Source organism: Hippopotamus amphibius, chromosome 1, assembly GCF_030028045.1.
Source record: "Hippopotamus amphibius kiboko isolate mHipAmp2 chromosome 1, mHipAmp2.hap2, whole genome shotgun sequence".
Classification (NCBI taxonomy): domain Eukaryota; kingdom Metazoa; phylum Chordata; class Mammalia; order Artiodactyla; family Hippopotamidae; genus Hippopotamus; species Hippopotamus amphibius.
Genome location: NC_080186.1, coordinates 129,886,419 through 129,893,643, shown reverse-complemented (window position 1 = coordinate 129,893,643; position 7,225 = coordinate 129,886,419). Strand labels below are relative to the sequence as shown.

The 7,225-nt window shown below is 45.3% G+C and overlaps 1 non-coding gene across 1 annotated transcript; it reads right to left on the bottom strand.

Moving 5' to 3' along the window:
- Window positions 1-4,538: 4,538 nt before the first annotated feature.
- Window positions 4,539-4,643, bottom strand: LOC130842308 (U6 spliceosomal RNA). The gene has a single exon (XR_009050399.1). It is a non-coding gene; the product is annotated as a U6 spliceosomal RNA (small nuclear RNA).
- Between the last annotated feature and the right edge of the window lie 2,582 nt (window positions 4,644-7,225).

The following is a 7,225-nucleotide window of genomic DNA, read 5'->3' as shown; positions in this document are numbered from 1 at the left end:
CCTGGAATAAATTTGGTAAAATAAAGAGTCATTTCCTAATTTGTCAGGATTGGAATTTAACATATTCTGTTTTCTTTAGATAGGGTACAACTGCTGCATTTCTATTGCCATTATTATTATCATTTGTATAATTTCAACAAATAAAATTCATATGCCACAATCAAATTTCCATAAATGAGAAGTCCCAGTAATAGTCAAAAAAGCATAGGATCTTTCTATGACATCCTGAGATCACACATCCTCTGCACCGAGAGTAAAACCTCAGGATATCAAAAGGCAATCTTAAGCTTGAAAAGAAACTATTGTGGGACCTGACATATGAGAGGACTTATGATAGAACCATCTTGAAAAGACTTCTCCACAGGCAAGTTGCAGGACCTCCAAGCGATCAAGGCACTCGTGGGATACTTCCATTTGGGAAGCATTCCTATGACATTAAAAAAGAAATTACGAAAGCCAGGCAACAGATATCATGGCATCATGGCTTTCACTCAGGCATCATACAATGCACCATCATTGTGATGTTTACAAGATAATTTCAAGATGCACAAAAGTTTATTCATAATACACTCTAGATGGCTGGAGCACACAGGAGCTTAAAGTTGTTTGATGCTTTGCTTGTAAACGCATAGCCCAGTAGTTCTTAAACACTGGTGCCCGTCAAACTCACCTGGCGGGTTTATTATAACCCAGATAGCTGGGCCCCGTCCCCAGAATTTCTGACTCACTAGGTCTGGGGTGGGGCCTGAGAATTTATATTTCTAGCAAGTTCCCAAGTGATGCCAATGCTACTAGTAGGGATTACCCCGAGAACCACTGGCCTAAGCCACCTCTGGAAGGATTCATGCGAGGACTTGCTGTGCACTATATACCCTTTTCCTATAATTTTGAATGTTTTGCCACGTGCATGTCTTATCTGTTCAAATGATGTACCTGGAGTTTGTGTTCCCGGACACGTAGGAGGAAGGTTTTCTTTTCATTGTTCCTGGAGAGGCAGAAGGGTTTTGTGCTCTAGAGCAGGGGCTTATCCTCTGGCTCAGCCACACTGTGGTCTTGTATAAGGTGCTCTGGGAGGTCTCAGATATGTTCACAAACTCTTTGATACTTTGAAAGGTATAGCTGATTCCTCTTCTCGTAAGTGTGAGCTGTGCTAAGTGACTTCCTTCTAATGAACAACGCGGCGGAAGTGTCGTGCGTGACACTGGAGAGGAGGATGTAAAAGGCACCGAGGCTTCCTCCTGGGTCTCTCTTGGACACCCCCACTGGGGACAGCAGCTGCCATGCTGTGAGGGCGCTCGAGCAGCCCTGTGGAGGGGCCCACCTGGTGAGGGACTGAGGCCTCCTGCCAACAGCCATGTGCCTGAACCATCTTGGGAGTGGATCCCCCAGCTTTCAGCGAACCTCAGCCCTGGCCAGCATCTTGACAACAATCCTTGGAGAGACCCCTCTACCCCAACCCCACCCTCCATCCCCTCCAAGCCAGAAGCACATTGCTAACATGTTTCTAAATTCCTGACTCATAGAGACTTTGAGATCATATGAAATTGGTTTCAGCCACTGACCTTTGGAGTAACTTTTTTTTTTTTGGCCACGCCACAAGTGACTTGTGGGATCTCAGTTCCGCAACCAGTGGTTGAACCTGGGTCATGACAGTGAAAGCCCAGAATCCTAACCACTAGGCCACCAGGGAATAGTTTTGGAGTAACTTTTAACATAACAATAAATAACTTGCACAGGAATTCGACCTTTTTAAGCCTCAGCTTCCTCACGTGTAAAATGGGGCTAATATTATCTTGACTCCCTGGGGCGTTTATGAGGTTTAGCTGAGATAGCGCACCTAACACCTCAGAATGGTGACTGGCGTGGAGTAAGCGCCCGGCCGATAATGGCTATTGTCATTTTCGCCCATTGTAATTTCTAATCAGTGGGTTTCTCCCAGGGGACTGACTCTTTCCTTGTCAGGTGGCCCTCATCCAAGGCAGTGTAAAGGGCTAAATTCCTGGCCCAGAGAGCCTTACACTTGTCACTGACCTATGGCGCTGGCCTCTGAACTCTGTCTCTTTCTCTGTATACAGGAAAGGGAGTTGTTTTCTTCCTCAAGCTATTCTGAGCCAAGTGTGGTTGCACCTGGAAACTGGTCTTGAAGGACGCATTTTGGGACAGCCAGTCAGTTCTCCAGTACAGGCATTGGGACCCTGCAGGCTGCATGGCTGCGCCGCCCTGAAGCTGGGAGGAGGAGAAAGTTCCCTCTCTTTCCTTTCAGCGCTCCCATAATTGTCCCACCACTGCATAAACCCACTCTGTCCTCGTGAGTTTTCCCAATAGGATTTTAAAATCATGGCTTAGAGAATCAGGCTGGATTTTAATGACTATTTTAACTGTCAGGGCATTAGAAAGTCTTAGCCCTCCTTCTTCTTATAGCTTGGATTTGTAATGGCTTAGGTTTAAATGATCTCCATAAGGAATTTATTTTCAGTTTAATAGCCTACTCCACGTCTGACTTTCCAAGCCATTTCTTTGCCAGATATAGAAACAGTGTCAAAAATTTGATATGAGTCAGGCTATGACTAAGCTGAAAGATGCTGGTATGTTGATGATGTGCCTTGGAATAGCTGGGAGAAAAGCAATTGGCTACGTGGGCAGCCAGTATGATGTGCTCAGACACTGGACTAATGGAACAGAAGTCCCTGAATCAGGGACTTGATATAGAAACTTGATATAGAACTGGGCTCTAGACATAACCTGCTGCTGCCAAGGCAGAGAGCCAGAACTGGACTCCAGCACAACAACACAGCCTCAGGGGCTTCTCTGGGACCCCACATCTGCAAATGGCTCCACTGGGTGGTGGTGGTAGAGGGTGAGTGATGAGTAGTTTGAGACATTCTCTTTCCATCTCAATGATGGGCCAAGAACTCTAGTAGGCTTAGGCCTATAAGAGTTGGGGAGCACAGTGGAGCCTGCTGAGCTGAGCTAGGAAAGCTAAAGACAAGAAAATGAGGAAGGGGTTTTGTAAGTTGAGATTATTTTGTTTGCAAGTGGCAGAAACCCAACTCGTATTAAATAGAAAAAAAAAAAGGTATTCCACAGAAATGAAACATTTGCAAGGCCTTCAGGCATGGCTTGATCCAGGCTATTTCTTCAGTTCTCAGCTCTGATTCCCTTGTTTTGTCCTTTTTGTCAAGTAGGCTCTTCCCATATGTTGATAATTATGGCTAATAATGGTTCCAGGCTTACATGCTACTATCTCAGAAACCCCCAGGGAAAGAAAGGGCCCTTTCCCTCATGTTCTGACTAAACCCACAAGTTTGACCCTGGTTCTTCTGGTGTGGGTCTTGTGCTGATCCTCAAACTGGGGCTCATCTGGATCATGGTGGGGGTAGAAGGACTGCGCACCAGTAACTCATGGACTGAGAGAGATGGGTGGTTTCCCAAAGGGGAAGGGATGTTGAAGTGGCAGCACCTGCCTACTCTAGTTTGCTGACCTCTGCCATGGAGAATACAGACAGCCGTCTTTGCTCCTAGTGACTCGTACAGCTATATAGTTAGCAATAGTGCAGTTTTAGCTCCTGAGGAGAAAAAGAGGTGTTTTTTAATTTCAACACAAAATCACCTAATTGGCAAATGGTTGGATAGTTTTGTCGTTCTCCTTAGCATCTCATCACTGTCCAGACTTGTGTTTCTTTCAGACTACCTTTCTGGAATTTTCCTCTGGCTGTATCATGATTAGAAAAACCTATGTTATACTGGGCACATAACTTCTCCTTTCTGAGTCTCAGTCTCTTCAGATGCAAAAATGGAGATAATAATTGCCTTGCAGGGTTTCCTGCAAGGTCAAATGAAAAAAATCAATATAAGTGAAAAATATTTAGTAGAGCACTGTTGCTTGCCAGGCACTGGGCAAAGCAATAGTGTCATTAGGTAGAAAGTATTATTACCACCCACTGTATGGATGAGACATTGAAGTACAGAGAGGTTAAATAACTTACCTACATCACACAGCTACTTAGGAGACAGAACAGGGATTTGAATTCCATGCCCATCTGTAGGGCTGGAAATTCTAGCCACTACTCTATCCTGCTTGTCAGCAGGGGATTACAGTGCTGTAAAAGTATCAAATTGGTGTGCAGGGCTTTTAAACCTGGGATTTACAGACCCCATGCCCCTCCTGACTCAGGGGTTCTTAAACTTGGATGGGGAGAAAGTAAAATCTTTATTTTCACTAACCTCTAACCAAAATGTAGCATTTCCTTCTGCAATGAATGTAAGCCACAAGACAATAAGCTTTGATACCTGCAATACCCATAGAATCACGGATCTTTTTCTATCATATTACATTTGCAGATATTTTAAAATATCATTATGTTTATCACTACTTTAAATTATGTTGGACATTAGATATTATTTAATAATAAGATAAAGAAGGCATATATATTTATTGAAAATTTAAAAATATGTTTACAACTGTATTTTAATTGGTAATTTGGTGTATTTTCTTTCTTTCTTTCTTTCTTTCTTTATTTATTTATTTTTATTTTTTTAAAAATATGGAACGCTTCACGAATTTGCATGTCATCCTTGTGCAGGGGCCATGCTAATCTTCTCTGTATCGTTCCAATTTTAGTATATGTGCTGCCGAAGAGCGCACTATTTATTTATTTTTAATAAATTTATTTTTTTATTTTATCAGCTGTATTGGGTCTTCGTTGCTGCACACGGGCTTTCTCTAGCTGTGGCGAGCAGGGACTACTCTTCGTTGTGGTGTGCGGGCTTCTCATTGCAGTGGCCTCTCTTGTTGCAGGGCATGGACTCTAGGCGCGTGGGCTTCAGTAGTTGCGGCACATGGGCTCAATAGTTGTGGCTCACGGGCTCTAGGGTGCAGGCTCAATAGTTGTGGCTCACGGGCTTAGTTGCTCCGTGGCATGTGGTATCTTCCTGGGGCAGGGATCGAACCCGTGTCCCCTGCATTGGCAAGCAGATTCTTACCCACTGCGCCACCTAGGAAGTCCCTTGGTGTATTTTATTTTATGCATTTAAAAACATAGGTTTAGGGACTTCCCTGGTGGTGCAGTGGTTAAGAATCAGCCTGCCAATGCAGGAGACACAGGTTCGATCCCTGGGCCAGGAAGATTCCACATGCTGTGGAGCATAAGCCCGTGCACCACAACTACTGAATCTGTGCTCTAGAGCCCAAGGGCCACAACTACTGAGCCCATGTGCTGCAACTACTGAAGCCTGCATGCCTAGAGCCCGTGCTCTGCAGCAAGAGAAGCCATCGCAATGAGAAACCTGCACAGCAGAACGAAGAGTAGCCCCTACTTGCTGCAACTAGAGAAAGCCCATGGTCAGCAACGAAGACCCAACGCAGCCAAATAAATAAATAAATATTTAAAACAAAACAAAACAAAATAAAAACATAGGTTTATGCTCTGGCATCCATGCCATCCCAGAAAAGGGGAAAGGAAGGAGCTAGGGGTTGGGCAGGACAGATTCACGCCGATTGTTTCTCCTGAGTGGGGCATGGGGGTGGGCATTAACCCCAGGTGGGGGCAGGGTTGGTGAGCCCCTCATGGGGCAGTGGTGGAAGCTGTCTCCAGCTGATTGACTCACCAGAGCCAGGCTGTGAATTTCCAGTTGCCAGGAAGTTGCTGAATGTGATTGTAAGAGAAGGAACCAAGTGCCTCTGATGTAAGGGTTTTCGTGACACAGGTTCTCCCTGTGCCTCAAGCCTGTGGCTGGGCCAAAGCATTGTCCTTGGAGCCCTCCTGGTGCCATCCCTGGGGAGGGTCAGCTTGCCAGTCAGACAGGCACAGGGTCCAGCTTGGGCTCCTCCAGGTGCAGTCCTGTCTCAGAGCTTTGGATTCCCCATCTGAGAAATGGGCATGTGACTCCTACCACCCAGGCTGGCCAGGGATTGACTCAAGCAAGGAATTGGAAAGTCCTCTGTAAACCGTAAAGTTCTATCCCAAAGTTAGTGATGATTTTTATTCCTGTCCTCAGAAGAAGGGGAAAGACCCATGTTTATTAAGGTCATGATTCCCTCATTGACAGAGGCGGGAGAGGGCGAAGGGTGGAAAGGGTATCCAGTTGTCCCCATGCCCTGCAGTGTGACCCTGGACACATATGCTCAACAATATGGACAGTTGCAGGGATGGGAATTTGAGATTCTTGCACCTTCTTTACTTGCAAGACCACAGATGCCTATTCATCCCTAAAAGGAATCTTTTTAAAAAATCTAAGTGCATATACAGGTATAGATGTATTTATTCCCCCAAACTCCCGTATTTCTAAGGGGGGAGTCAGGTTCCTGGGACATAGCTGTAGCTACTCAGTTGTTTAATTGACACACAGTGCTGAGGAGCCCACATCCTATAAAAGATGGAAGATGGGGAACCCAGGAGACGATCAGGCAGAGTGTGTGACAGCCTTCTCTTATATAATATATATATTACACCTTCCAGAGGCTTCTCTGAAATAAGTGTAGAGGGTGAACTTGCTAATTATGACTCAAGAAAGTAAAATCTGTACACACACACACACACACACACATGCACACACATTTCAATTTTTTTTCTGAGTAAAATGTGAGTCTCCATTTATAGTCTTGTCCTGGTACTATCAATCCTGTGCAAAGTGATTGGTATTCCTGTCTAAACTCACCTCCCTTTTTCAAACTCTTCCTCTCTCTTCTTCCCTGTTGTCCCACAAACTCATTAAGCTCATGTAGTGGCTGATATCTTGATTTAGGCTCAAATCCCAGCTGTGCCTCCCACAGGCTGTTTGTTCTTGAGCAAGTCACTCAGCGTCTCTGGGTTCTTAGATCCCTCCTCTAAAATGGGCTGATAAAACACTTGCTCACAAGCTGTGATGGTTAGCTGGGATGGTTCAGAAAAGGGGCTTGGTACAGACCTTGGCAGGGAGACGGACCCAGTGATGGTTGTCTGCTCCCTCTGTGGGTGAAGGCGCAGTCTGCTGGGCCCCGGGGCTCGCAAACCGAAGGAATACTAAGCGTCCTCATAGGTATCTGTGCCAGGGGCTGCAGGGACACAGAGGTGGAAGTGGCCATTTGGGACAGTAACACATTTGTACAGTTCAGAAGCCAAGGGACAGGCAGAGGAAGTGACTTGCCCATGACTCTAGGCTGTTCGACCTTTCACATTTCACACCCTTTATACCCAGTTATCTTTCTCTATATCTCTCCTGAACTCTCAGAGGATAGAATAACATT